Below are 11,605 nucleotides of genomic sequence, written 5' to 3' on the forward strand. Positions count from 1 at the left end.
TCCACAATCCCCAGCTTAAAATGAGTCAGTTGTGGGGCAAAAGGTAAAAGGAAAAGGACCCCTGGACGGTTAAGTCTAGTCAAAGGCAACTATGGCATTGTGGCACTCATCTCGCTTTCAGGCCAAGGGAGCTGGTGTTTGTCCATAGACAGCTTTCTGGGTCATGTGACCAGCATGACTAACCCACTTCTGGTGCAGTGGGACACTGTGGCGGAAACCAGATTGCATGGAAACACCATTTACCTTCCCGCCGCAGCAGTACCTATTTATCTACCCATGCTGGTGTGCTTTCAACCTGTTAGGTTGGCAGGAGCTGGGACGGAGCAACGGGAGCTCACCCCGTCTCAGGGATTTGAACTGCCGAGCTTCTGATCAGCAAGTCCAAGAGACTCAGTGGTTTAGACCAGGCACCAGGGACGTCTTACGCATAGAGGCTAGTGGCGTGGGGTACCAGGGTGCCAAGTTCTGGAGGGTGCCAGGGAAGAGGTAGAGGCTGGATGTGGTGCCTCCCGGCATCAGCTCGCCGCCCTCACCCACTTCTGTCATGCCATGCTAGGAGCCTCCGTCTGCCATGGCCACCACAGCACAAAGTGGCCAGCTGAGCTGGGAGGCGCCGCGTCCAGCCTCTGCCTCTTCTCCACTGGAGGAGCTGCCCTCCAGCCGCTGCCCGCCTCCTCTCCAGAAAATAAAATATTATTTTATTTTCAGTTCTGAACAGGAGCCTGGAAATCCGAATTCACGCTAAAAGATAAGGGGGAGGGGAGTGAGATGCCCACAGCTATAGACCAAAGTCATCAGGCTCCAATTCACGGTAGAATCTGGTGTGGTTTACAAAGCGCACACTCCAATCAAAGCGCCTACTAGTAAAGCAGGTGCAATAAAATTAATCCATCTAGCTATAACTTCTGTTCACACAGTGACTGCTGTCAAAGAAGGAGCAGCACCTATTTATAGCTATCCTATTTAAGTTGAAGGGATAGTAAGTTTGGACTTGGAGGAAAGGAAGAACTTTTTTTTTTTTTGCAAAAGCCTTTATTATTTCGTACCAAAAATAAAATACATAGTGGAAATACAAGAATTGTATCCATTTGCATCATTTTACAAAAAGCTGTCCAAACTGATTTAACGAAACAGAGATAAATCAGTACCATATTCAGATAAACCTTTAAATTAAACAGACTCATACAAACGAAAAAGAAAAACCATATCAAATAATACTAACAAATTGTACAATTTGATGTCCCTTATTTTTCCCATTTTAACAAAAAGTATAACCCTCCTGAGACTTCCTACCAAACCCAAAAATATATTCCAATCATACCTATGAGCATGTTCCAACTCAGTCGACTGTATCTTTACATTTTCCCCTATGCTCTTGCTTAGCTGTATCTTCATCGGAATTTAAACTTGTTTCGAGCCGTACACAGAATTATTCAAATGCTGGTGTGACTAGCCGATTCCTACTGTATTTTTGTACATATACTTTATATCTTGAACATTTTTTCTGAAATTTTTGTTTTGATTCTCCTCTTAGACTGTTTGTTAATTGGGCCATTTCAACATATTCCTGAAGCTTGCTTTGCCACTCAGTTATTGTTGGGGGTTCTGTTTCCTTCCATTTTTTAGCTATAAGAGTACGTGCTGCAGCTGTTCCATAAAGAAAGATCTCTCTTAAATTTTTTGGAATGTCTTTATCAAAAATACTCAATAAAAGATTTCTGGCTTTTTATGAAGGGTAATCCCTGAAAGTTTTTTTTAACTCATCATAAATCTGGCCCCAAAAGTTTTTAACCTTCCTACACAACCACCACATATGATACAAATCACCATTATTTCCCCCACACCTCCAACATATATTAGCTATATTCTTATACATTTTTGATAATCTCGCTGGGGTGAGGTACCACCTATGTTGTATTTTCATCATGTTTTCTTGTATATTATATGATGTTGTAAATCTCATATTTGTCTTCCAAAGATGTTCCCACTCATCCATCATTATTGGGTGCCCAACATCTTGGGCCCATTTAATCACTGATGATTTAACCCCCTCTTCTTTTACCTCCCATTCCAAAAGTAGGTGATATGCTTTCGTAATAATTTTAGATTTGTTTTTTATCAGTTCTAATTCCAATTTTGATGGTTCATTGGGAAAACCAATTTTTTAATCTTGTTGTAGGGTCCTGTATATTTGATGATATTCCAGCTATCCTCCTAGCTGGTCTTTTAGTTCTTCATAATTTCGTAATTTTATCTTCCCTTCCTCTTCGATTAACAATGAGTTATATGTCAGCCAGTTTGCATTCATATTTTTTCTCTTAACTGCGTTTGCTTCAGCGGGAGATATCCATTTTGGAGTTTTTGGCTCTAATAATTTTTTATATTTCTCCCAGGTCTTAAACAGCGCATTCCTCACTATGTGTCCAGTAAAGTTCTTATGCACTCTATATTTGTCATAATGTAAGTAGGCATGCCAACCATACCACAAATCATGCCCCTCCAAATCTAGTAACTCAGTATCTTGAAGTACAAACCACTCTCTTAACCATGAAAAGCATGCCGCTTCATAGTACAATTTTAGGCCAGGGAGTCCAAAGCGCCCCCCCCGCTCCCTAGTATCTATTAAGATTTTATGCTTAATTCTTGGTCTGTTGCCAGCCCATAGAAATTTAGACAGTTCCTTTTGCCATTCATCAATGCACGTGGTCTTATTTAGAACTGGAATTGTTTGGTATAGAAACATTAGCTTGGGTAAAACATTTGATTTAATTGTTGAAATCCATCCCAAGAAAGACAGTTTTAGTTTGTTCCAAATTATGAGGTCTTTTTTTATCTCCGTTCAGCACCTTTTATAATTATCTTCAAAGAGTTTGATATTTTTAGCCGTCAGCCAAATACTGAGGTATTTTAATTTAGTACATATTTTCAACTGTGTTGTTTTTTCTATTTCGTCCTTTTCAATCTGTGGAATATTTTTAACTAGTATTTTAGTTTTATTGTAGTTCAATTTAAACCCGGAGACCTTGCCATATTCCTCCATGATCTCCAAAGTTTTTAGGAGACTCTGCTTTGGCTCCTCTGTTGTTATTTGCAGATCGTCTGCAAAGGCCCTTAGCTTATAGCAGTTCTTCCCCAGAGCAATTCCTTTGATGTTCTTTTCTTTCCTGATTGCGTTATTCAATATATCCATTATCAAAATAAAAATCAGCGGGGACAGAGGGCATCCCTGCCTTGTCCCTTTATTAATTTCGCATTCCTGGGAGACATTACCATTTAAGATGATTTTTGCCTTTTGCTTTAAAGAACTTTAAACGTGTTTGGCGCTAAACCAAGCATACGAATCTGGGATGTTATCTAGGCTGCGTCCTTATCGCTTGCCCTCCCTCTTCCATTAGCCTTTTCCACTCTGAGCTTGCCTGGGCGCATTTCTGTACCCGTGTGTGCACACCTTTAAAACAAACAGAAAATGTGCCCCAGAGCAATCACTACCAAACAGCGGTGCCAACTTGAATAAACTATTTTTGTGTGGAAGGGGGCAGGTAATCAATCATATGATGCAGCGCACGCTCACTACACTATTTGAATGGCAATGCCTATCGACTTTGGGGGGCACATCCAACTTCCAAGGGACTGCAATCTACTCAAAGTATAAAAAGACTGGCTGTGATCTACCCATTGTCATTGCCAGTACAGTCATACCTCAGGTTACAGACGCTTCAGATCGTGTCTTTGCAGGTTGCGTCCCGCTTCGAACCCAGAAGTACCTGAATGGGTTACTTTCAGGTTTCAGCGCTTGCGCATGCGCAGAAGTGCTAAACCATGCTTTGTGCATGCACAGAAGTGCCAAATTGTGACCCGCGCATGTGCAGATACGGTGCTGCGGGTTGCAAATGCTGCAGGTTGCGAACATGCCTCCCGCATGGATCACGTTCGCAACCCGAGCGTCCACTGTAGTTAAGTTGTTATGATTTTTGGCAGGGAGCCAAAGTTCTTGAGCTTCTTTTGGAAAGGATTCGCCTGGTTGGTTTTAGGAGGAGTGTGTTAAATTGATCGCTCAACAGTCAGCTCACCTCCTGCCTTCCCAAACTCTGCCACTGATGCAAGGAAATAAACATCTCAAAGTGGGGGCGGGACACGTAACAATTGCTTAAGAGCAACAGGGAGATCACTTACAAAACTACAGAGATCGACCTAGGACACCCCCCACAATCGACTGGTAGATCACGATCGACCTCTTGGACACCCCTGGTTTAGACCACAGCGCCATCCACTCCCCTAGTTGTGGGGTATGCCTGACTAGCCCTTAGGGCTCTCCCTAGGCCATCTCCTCCCCTAGTCACAACCCACACCACTGTTGCTCCACACCTTCCTCAAGTCTGGCTGAAATGTTGGAGTGCATTTGTCAGGCAGTGCAGAAAATACTGAGGTAGACGGATCAATTTGCCTGGCTCTGTAAAAAGTCAGCTTCCTGTATTCCCCTGTCCATTATCTCCTCTCCTGATTACCCGTTCGGGAGGACAGAAAAGTAGCTGCTTTTGGGACTCCCCCACGTATCTCCCAAGAGGCACCAGGCACCCACTGACAAATGGTGCCCTTTGATAAGCCACCTCACGCTGCTCCTTTCAACTTCCATTTTCGAAAGTTGCAAGGGACTGTGGGCTCTGCTTCAGGGAACAGCCCTGGGGAGGAGAGGTGGCTTCCATGGAATGCGAGATGGAGAATGCAAGACCTTTTCTTAAAACAGACGGATGCAAGACAGACACCATTTTGATTTGCTTACGCAGTGCTTGCTAGTAACTTACTGAGCGAAAGAGAGAGAAGGAGGGGGAGGAAAGTCGAGGCTTTTTTACTGTATGAAAAAAAGAGAGTGCGAAAGAGAGAAGTGCTTTGAAGGAAGTGGCTATATGCAGATGTTTCCTAACAGGAAGAGCCTCGTGGTTAGCTAGAGTGGTTAGAATGACTTGAAAAGAGTGATGTTTATCTGCATACGCAAAACTCTCTGGAGGCACATCTCCAGGTGCAGCCCTAAACAATCCTTTTGTTTTGGTCGTCTTGCTGTCAGCTTTCTTGATGCACCTTGAAATAAAACCTGAATCTATTTCAAAGCACTGCTTCTCCTGTCATTGCTGGGACTGAGGGACTCCGTTGTGCTTGAACCTGGCATGGGCTTTTGCCCACATCAAATGGAAACCACTCTCCCCTCCTTGAGTGTTTCGTACCTCTACTCAATTGATGGGCACGATGGGAGCATGCCTTGCCCCAGGAAGACAATAATCAGGACTCCACCTTAAGCTCCTGATTGTTCCTTTGACAATGCCCCAATAAATGTTATTGTTGCTGGAAAATGTGTAATTTTAATTAGAGAAGTGGTGGGGTTGGGGAGAGCTTCCAAAACTTCCCACACCAGCTGTGTCTCTATTTCATATCACCTTTCCTCCTTTCTTCTGCCTCTTTGTTGTGGATTACCAGTGACATGGAAGAGAATTTTTTTTGGGGGGGGGGTAGGATAACATAGAAAGAATTGAAGAACGAAAGAAAGAACGAAAGAAAGAACGAACGAACGAAAGAAAGAAAGAGGAAATGAAGGATTGCGAGGACCAAGAGAAATAGAAATAAATAATAATAATAATAATTTATTTGTACCCTGCCCATCTGGCTGGGTTTCCTCAGCCACTCTGGGCAACCTCCAACAGACATTAAAATACAATAATCTATTAAACATTATAAAGCTTCCCTGAACAGGGCTGCCTTCAGATGTCTTCTAAAAGTCTGGTAGTTATCTCTTTGACATCTGGTGGGAGGGCGTTCCACAGGGCGGGTGCCACTATCGAGAAAGCCCTCTGCCTGGTTCCCTGTATTTTGCTGATAATTCATCCGGTCCTGGCGATTTCCCTGTTTTTTCCAGCTTAATTGCATCTAATATTTCCTGTGTTGTTATATGGGCATTTAACATTGGTAATTTCTCTTCTGTTATCTTCAGCAGATTATTGGCCTTCAGATATCTCTTTGCCTTTCCCCCCTCCTTTCCTATATAATTGTTTGAAATATTTAACAAAGACCTTCCTAATTTCCTTCGGGTTGTTTATAATGTTTTTTGCTATTTTTTATTTAACTGCCATACTAACAATTTCCCTTGTTTGTTTGCATATTCAAAATGCTTTTGTTTCTCCCCCCCCCACTCTATTTCTTGATTGATATTCATTGAATATTGTGTTTGTAATAGTTTTATTGCTTGCTTTATGGGCTCTTTATTTAGTTTGTCAATTAACTCTCTTTTTTGTGCTTTATTTAGTTTGACAATTAACTTTTTTGTGCTTTATTTAGTTTATCAGTTAACTCTCTTTTTTGTGCTGACATTTTTTATTATTTTTTGTGCTGACATTTATGAGGAGTTTTGGACAAGTCCCTTTTTCTTTTGCCTCTCTTCTGCTGGGTGGCTGCAGAATGTCATTATAAAAATGGCAGCGTAATAAAACGTGAGAGGTAGATTCTACCTCCGGCAGGCCGCAGGGGCAGACTCGTTCTGCATATGGTTTACCTGGGAATCTTCCCTGCAATAAGGCAGATGGCAATACATTAAATCTGGCTTCAGGAGGAAGATTTTGGGGCTAAACTAAATTTGGGGGTGCTGGGCAGATCTTTGCACCCCAGTGGCGCATATGCTAAAAACAGAAGAAGAAGACAACTAGCTGCAGTAAGTAATGTGCAGTGCAGGATGCATTGACCACTGACACGTCAAACACATTTGTAGCCCTGGGTTCCGCCTGGGACTGCACCTGGCTTAGCATCACCTGAACGTCAGTTGTCCATGGGTCCCAGCTGCCTTGCTCCTCTGTGGGTGAAGTGGCAGACTGGGGGATAGCTCCCTTGAAGGCACCCTCCCTCGATCCCTCCTCCCCAAACAGGGCCTTCAACCCCCTAAGTCCGGACTCAATCCCCTGGAGTGGATTCCTCCTGTCCATCTGTAGCATGAGGTTGCCTTCCTTCCTCTCCTCTACAATCAGCCCCATCCTTCTGAGGGGAACTGAGCTGAACCCTTGACTAGCCCATGAGGGGGAAGTTGAGTGGCCAAGCAGAAAGAATAGGTACTAATCTTTCTAGCTTAAATCTTATTTAATGCACGCACCCACATACCCACACTGATTTACTTCATTGGTATCCAAGAATAAAAGCAGAAGTAAGGCAGAAGGACTTCATTCTGAAATAAGAAAGTAAATCTAAAGAAGCGAAACTAAAGACGAATGCCTCAGCATTAGCAATTCCCCATTTGACCTTTTTGTATACACTCCCTCCCTTCAGCTGGCTATTTTTGCAGCCTTAATGACAAACATACTATTAGTTTGTGGGGGTTTTCAGAAAAATGACTGCGGATAAAGGCAGCTGACAGGGTATCAGCATACCTCCCAGAGTCCCAATATTCCAGGCACAGTCCTGAAATTACGAAAGCCACCCTGGCTTCTGCTTTGATCCCGGAATGTCCCTATTTCTCCCACCAGTGTTGCCACCACTGAGCTCAGGGAGGAGGATGAGCCGGTGCTTCTCCCAAGGGCAGGTGGCAAGGTTGCCTCTCTCCGGCCTCTTCCATGGCAACTGCTGCTGGCCTCCTCTGTTGGGGAGAGGCTGCCACCACTGAGGCCCAGCCCCACATGATGCGCCACCTCTGAGGGGCAGGCAAGGGACTGGGAGAGAAGAAAGAGGTCTTGGTTTTTTTTAAAAAAAATGCTTTGTGCATCCACGTCTAATCTTGCCCCTTTCTAAAATGTATTTCTTGGCGTGTGCTTTTCTTTTTTGTAAGTCTACCAAGGAACAAAATAGGATAAAATCAGGAGTGAGGGGTTTTCTCAGGATGGTTGGAGGATGTGCTGTGTCCTGCTGGAGACAGTGGAGGTGGCAGCCCTCCCCCTTCTTATGATAGGAAATTTCGTTTTCAAGTTTCTTAAGTTTCGTTTCCAGAAGGCCCTTGAGATGTTTTCTGTCCCTCCCTCTCCGCCTCCAAGTTTCTCAAAAGGAGGTTTTACAGTCTGGGCAAGACCCAAGACCTCACCATCAGCACAGGCAGGGGAGGAAGTTGCAGCTGTGGGACAAAGGGGACAAAGAGGAAGCCCCTCCCTTTTCCATTCCCTGCCTTCAGTGGTAAACAAGAACAAAAACACATACCATCTTATGATAGGATTAGTTGTGGGGTGGGAAGTGAGAAGTGTCTCTGTTTTCATCTGGGCTATGTTGGAGGGTGTGTATTTGGCCTCAAGTCCCATTGGCAGCTGGGGGGCAGGACTACCTCATTCCAGTGCATGGCGGGGTAATCTGAAGTGAGAGCTGGACCATAAAGAAGGCTGATCGCCGGAGAATTGATGCTTTTGAATTATGGTGCTGGAGGAGACTCTTGAGAGTCCCATGGACTGCAAGAAGATCAAACCTATCCATTCTGAAGGAAATCAGCCCTGAGTGCTCACTGGAAGAACAGATCCTGAAGCTGAGGCGCCAATACTTTGGCCACCTCATGAGAAGAGAAGACTCCCTGGAAAAGACCCTGTTGTTGGGAAAGATGGAGGGCACAAGGAGAAGGGAATGACAAAGGAATGAGATGGCTGGACAGTGTTCTTGAAGCTACAAACATGAGTTTGACCAAACTGCGGGAGGCAGTGGAAGACAGGAGTGCCTGGCGTGCTATGGTCCATGGGGTCACGAAGAGTCGGACACAACTAAATGACTAAACAACAACAATGTTGGCGGGTGTGTATCTGGCCTCAAGTCCCATTGGCAGCTGGGGGGCAGGACTACCTCATTCCAGTGCATGGCGGGGTAATCTGGACCCCACCCCACCCACCCCTTTTCAGGAAATGCATTTGGAGAATATGATGGCAGGAGCTGTAGGTACTGAAGGCTACCATGCGCTCATCCTCTAAGACCCTTCATTACAGATCTTTTGGCGCCAGGCAAACGTTTCCCTCCAACCAGGCCTTGGGCTTATTGAACTTTCTATGGCTTTCTAAATGTGTTGGGGGTTGGTATTGGTTTCTGCTTTATTATGTATTTGGTGTTCTCATTTTTTTTATCTGGTGAGCTGCCCTGTGACTTTGGATGAAGGGTGGTATGCAAATTTAACTATTATTAATACTATTAATTATTAACTATTATTAATATTAATAATAATATTAATATTTAATAGTGGGAAAGTTGAAGGAGTTTCATGTGAGCAGGGTGTGCTGAGAATCCAATTGCACGAAGTGTTTTTTGGGGAAATACTGATTGCAACAGAGGTTCTTAATACTTCCCCTTAAACTGTTAAGGCTAGCCTCTTCTCAGTGCCTTCGCCCTGCATTTAAAGTTCTCATGATTTTCAGTATTACAACACTATGATCATAAGAACATAAGGTGAGCCTGCTAAATCAGGCCAATGACTCATCTGGTCCAACCAGATGCCTGTAGGGAACTGGCAAGCAGAGGCCGAGCACTAGAGTATTTCTCCCTCCTGCAGTTTCTAGCTAGTGGTGCTCAGAAGCAGTATTTCCTCTGACTGTGGAGACAGAGCATAGTCATCACAGCTAGTAGCTAATTCGCCATAATCTGAGCGGTAGAACACTTGACTCTTTCCTGTGTCACAAACATGAAAGATGCTTAAGTAAGGCGTTCTTCGTGCAGCATAAGCTTAAAAAGTGCTCAAAAGTGAGAAACTCTTTGCCAGCTCTTTTGCCGATTCCCCACTATGGGAATCTACTATACAAGGTTTTTGTTTCAGGGCTATAAGAAGCCCTGTGTGGGAGAAGTGCAGGAGGAGTAAGACGGGATGCTTCACTTTGGCTATTCTGCCCTAAGGTGGGCTTGAACCAGGTGCAGTGGCATAGCTAGCCGTTCAGGTGCCTGGTGCAGTGCGGGCATCCTGCAGCCAGGGGCAGAGCGAGCTGCCCATGGAGGCAGGGCACGCTGTGTGGAGCCTCTCTGCAGCCTCCCCCTCAGTTGTAGGGCAGCTGAGAAAAAGGCAGTGGGCAGACGTAAGTGCCACACTGCCATTTTAGGCAGCACTGAGCCTGCAGGCACTCAAGCCAGCCATGTCACTCCCAGGAGAGACACGTGGCTTGGGTACGCTGCAGGCTCCGCAGTAAGTGCCGGCCCCCGCAGTGTGGCACCCAGTGCCAGCTAGGTTTTGTTGTGTTTGTTGACTGAACTAAAAAGTTTTGTGAGCCCAATTTTTAAAAATAATAATAATAATTCAAACTAATATTTTTGACATTTTGTCACCCCCCCCTCAGTGATGACACCCGGGGCGGACCGTACTCACCGCACCCTCTTCCTCCACCACTGACCAAGTGACCTTCAAAGTCCATTCCAACTCATTCTATGTGGATGGACTTAGTTGCCACTTGCATATTGTGAACCCTCCCCTTGTGAACCCAGTTTGCATTCATGGCTTTCTGGTTGCAGACAGAACTGTTGGCTATTTATGTACCCTGTGGGACTTCTGGCATTATACTCATTTTTTAAAGGCAATTTGCATAGCTGCCAAGTCTCCTGTATTCCCCGGGAAACCCCTTTTTTTCCAGCCGTTCCCTGCTGGAAACCTGGATTTTTTTGTTTTTCCCCGGATTACTTACCGGCTGAGGAAGGCACCTTCTGCGCATGTCTGGAGTCTCTGGACATGCGCAGAAGTGATTTCTGGCACTGCGGCCATTTTGGAACTGGGCAGAGCATGTGTAGAAGCGACTTCCAGTGCCGCTCCGCTCAGTTACAAAATGGCCGCAGCGCGACTTCCGCTGCCGCGCAGCTGCCAATCCCGGATTTTTGAATCTGGGAGTTGGCACCTATGCAGTGGCGTAGCGTGGGGGGTGCCGGGGGGCAGCAGCACCGGGCGCAGCATCGCCGGCTCCAAAATGGTGGACTTGCCGAGGCTGGAAGAGTTGGGTGGCGGAGGCACGGACAGCCCAGCCCTGATGGGGTTAAAGAGAGACGCTTGCTGGGAAAGAGAGAGGCGGGCGCGGCTGCGAGAAAGGGCAGCTTTTGAGGAGCCGCTGAAATGGTGTTGCTGCTGCTGCTGCTGCCACCTCTCCTGCTCGGGAGGCGGAGGTGGGGACGAGCGGGAGAGGTGTGTAAGGGGTGGGGGCTCGTCTCATTCCTAGGGGGGAAAGAGGGGTAGGAGGGTGGTCGAGTGCTCTTGGTTCGCTTTATTTATGAGTCCTGTGTAGCAGAGGGGAGCTGGCACTGGAATTTTGTGAATCGGTTAAAATCTCAATTTTATATTAATTGTTAAAGGAAAGCCTCCTTGCTGGCTGCTTTTCGTTGATCAGTCCATTGTAACATCAGCGGGTTTGGAATGCACACCTATTGTCTTATCTGATCTCCCCCAATTGAGAGTGTCAATTGAAAGTGTAAACCCATAGCGCCTTTGAAGTCCGGAGCTGAAAAAGGGGTTTCCTCAGTCTTAGAGTCCCACCTGTTACTCATTCATAAAATGTATAAGGTCCTTTTCACTGCCCCCTTTTGATGACAGGACGGAGGAAATAACAATTATTTTGACCTTTTGTTTGAATGATAAAAAAGTGGTTTCCTTTAACAAGATCTACCATTTGAAGTGTATTCCACAGGATGCAAGGCTGTTTTCCAATCCAAA

This window comes from Zootoca vivipara, chromosome 2 (genome assembly GCF_965207765.1).
Source record: "Zootoca vivipara chromosome 2, rZooViv2.hap1.1, whole genome shotgun sequence".
NCBI lineage: Eukaryota > Metazoa > Chordata > Lepidosauria > Squamata > Lacertidae > Zootoca > Zootoca vivipara.